The following is a 3,358-nucleotide window of genomic DNA, read 5'->3' as shown; positions in this document are numbered from 1 at the left end:
TATAGGCACCTCCAAAATACTCAGCAATAGAGTGGCCTTACATAAAAGTAATATAAAAACTCTTGTCTGTTTTGCAACACATATATATGCATGCAGTGAAAATAAATTCAGAATACTATCAATTTTTCAAACAGACAATTACTACTACTTACTCACACAATGAAAATTTTCAATAGAAGATTTATTCCCACATTGGGCAAAGCTTAACAATAATATGTAAATAAACAAAATACAAAACATGTTTATGCACACGCATACACACAAATCAGAACAGGCACTCTGAGGCACATACATGCACATAAAGTTTCCCCTGTTTCTAATATACCACATCAGCTCATATTATCCAACTTAAACAATAGACAGACAACATTTTATATTTTTATTTTATTATATTTATGGATATCGCTCCTTTTTTTTTATTAACAAGTATTACTTTTTTCAAAATCAATATCATATAAGTTAAATGAAAACGTTCTATAAAATAGCATGGACTACAAAAATGATAATAATTATAACCTTTAATTAAAAATAATCCAGAAAAAATTCAGTTGAGCTTTACAAGAAAATAACAATGACTAAAATATTTTAATTACTTTGGTGATGGGGGGAGGGGGTATTTCTATTGATTAAAAATTATTTGATTTAACGCCTTCATGTTAAAAAAATGTTAACTTTTGGGATTTAGGAGGAAAGCAAATTTCAAGGAGAAGGAAAAACTGTATGCAATCATAGCCATTTGGATTTTAGCATTTGTAAATTCGCAATTCAATCACCACATTGTGTGTGTGTGTGTGTGTGTGTGTGTGTGTGTGTGTGTGTGTGTGTGTGTGTGTGTGTGTGTTACAAAAGATTTAAACTATAGTGGTATAATTGGGTTCAAGTAATGGTCATTTTAAGTAACGATAACATTGTGTAAATTATTTTACTCTCCTTAAACAAGAAACTGCGATAACGTTCAGGTGGTTTAGGATTGGTTTTTATTTGTTTTAAGGTAGAAATAGTCAAAAGTGAAAAGTTCATAAAACTTTTTATCATTTGAATTCTACTGTTTTCATCTTGAGTTTATTTTAGCAACATTTCTGTCTATGTAACCTCGCTTGTTTATTCTTGTGACAGTACCAGGCAATGTGTGGGTCCGAATAATTCAAATGTAATGAAACAGTTAGAGTGTCATGCACACATTACACAAAACTGCTGGTGTATGGATCTGCAATGACATAAGAAAAGCAAACAGAGCCATTCACAGAGTTAAACATCCCATGCCAACCATGGACAAGTTGATTGCAGATTTAAACTATTCAGCGGTGTCGAGTACATACCACTAATTAGAACTGGGAAAATTCAGCAGATATATCACCACATTCACCACACATGCTGGACAATTTCAATACAAATGCCTACTTTTTAGAGTAAATACTGTCTCAGAGATCTTTCAAAATGCAATTGTCGACATCTTCAAAAGCATCCCAAGAGTCAAAACTCTTTCAGATGACATTATCATCTATAGATGTGATTAAGCATCACAGCTTGAGGTTCATACATGATCGTCTATAAAATTCTGGGGCAAAACTAAACAGGAAAAAATGCCTTTTTTAGTGAGAAAACTCACATGCTTTTGACATACTTTTAGCAAAAATGGAGTGTTACCAAACCCAGAGAATATTGCAGCAATCACAAACTTCAAATTTCTTAACAACACTGTGTGGGGTATATGGTTAGAAAAGAAGAAAAAAAAACTGATTATAACGCTAGACACTGAGGAAGTCCTGTCCAGCTACTTATTCCAGTGCCCAATCTCATCCAGCTACCCATTCCGTTGCCTGCTAACCCCTGGCAACCTGCTCCAGTGCCCACTGATGTCCAGCTACCAGTTCCTATCTCAAGGATCCAAGAATCCCAACCCCATAAGATGCCATTCTCATTCCAGCTGATCCTGAATCCATTTGCCATTCATTTTAGTTTTTTTTTTTTCTTGGTAAAACCAATCATCTGTGTTTGTCATGCTTTATTAGTTGTATGGTCGATCGGCATATTCACACGCCTTTTGCTCCTCTGCAACAGTCACCTGATTCTAAGGTATTGCCCAGTATGTAGCTTGATTCATCTCACATGATGCTACCGTGAGCAGATCATTTCAACAGCTCACAAGAAAAATAAAGAATAGAGGTGGTGAGAGGCAAAAGAAGTCAACAAATTAAAGGAAGACTTTCATATAAGCAAAGAGACAAATATCCTTGTGGACACAAGCCTTATTCAACTAGGTGTGATCGTCACACAAACTAAAAATCATTATGCCATGCCAACTGTATCATCACAGATATGGAACAGAGATATTCGCAGATTGAAAGAGAGATGCTAGCTGTGGGATATATATATTTTTTTATTACATTTTCACCCCAAACAAGGCACATTGCCACTTTGATGTAGAGGGCTATTATCAGGGACATAAGCTAGAGGGGTACTATGTAGGGAGTTGGGCAGCAAGATGTCGGTTCACGTTACACATGTCATATACTGCCAAATATTTTCATCCCTATTTGTATGGGTCAAGGCTCACCATCACCACTAACCACCGACTACTTCTCAGGGTCATTAACAGTCTCAAGCCAGTTATGTCCAGAATTGAATGCTGGCATATGTGCCTCATGCTATATAAATACAGCCTGGTGTACTAACCTGGAAAAGATTACCTAAACTGCCGACTATTTAGTATTTATTATTACAGAGCCAATTCTTTATTGATTATTATATTGTACCTAATATATAGTACTGATTTCAAAAGTAAAAAAAAAAATGACTTGGGTGCCATCAGCTAGAATCAAAATCGAAACATTTAGCGCTCCATCTATGTTCCTTACCATTTAAGCTATTAATAGATAGATAAGAAAGATTTAAAATTAAATCATTTAAAGCTATGAATGAATTTGCGGATGCACAAAAGTAATAGAAATCTCAGCAAGTTGCAATGAACATTTTACATATCAACTTTACGACATATTTCTGGGTGTGTCTGTTATTCATCCATCCAAACAAAGATTTTACTCGTTATAAACCATCCTTGGTGTAGGATTACTATTTTCTGTTAATTTCAGTGTCATGTGACAAGTAGATTAAGAGTTTATCGGTTAAATATTTTTACACAGACACACATCTACTGTTTTATTTACTAAAAAAGAAATCAATTAAGAACATGAGAGAGAGAGAGAGAGAGAGAGAGAGAGAGAGAGAGAGAGAGAGAGAATGTATAAAATAACAGCAGGCATGCCAAACAAAATAAAATAAGAAAGGTGGGATTAATAGACTGAAGCTAAGTAAGCGATGTGTGACTTGATGTTATTTTAATTGTAATTTTGAAACA

Source organism: Euprymna scolopes, chromosome 31 (assembly GCF_053919585.1).
Source record: "Euprymna scolopes isolate OS-2025 chromosome 31, ASM5391958v1, whole genome shotgun sequence".
NCBI classification, from domain to species: Eukaryota; Metazoa; Mollusca; class Cephalopoda; order Sepiida; family Sepiolidae; genus Euprymna; species Euprymna scolopes.
The sequence above is the reverse complement of the archived record's forward strand: the minus strand, read 5'-3'. Positions refer to the sequence as shown.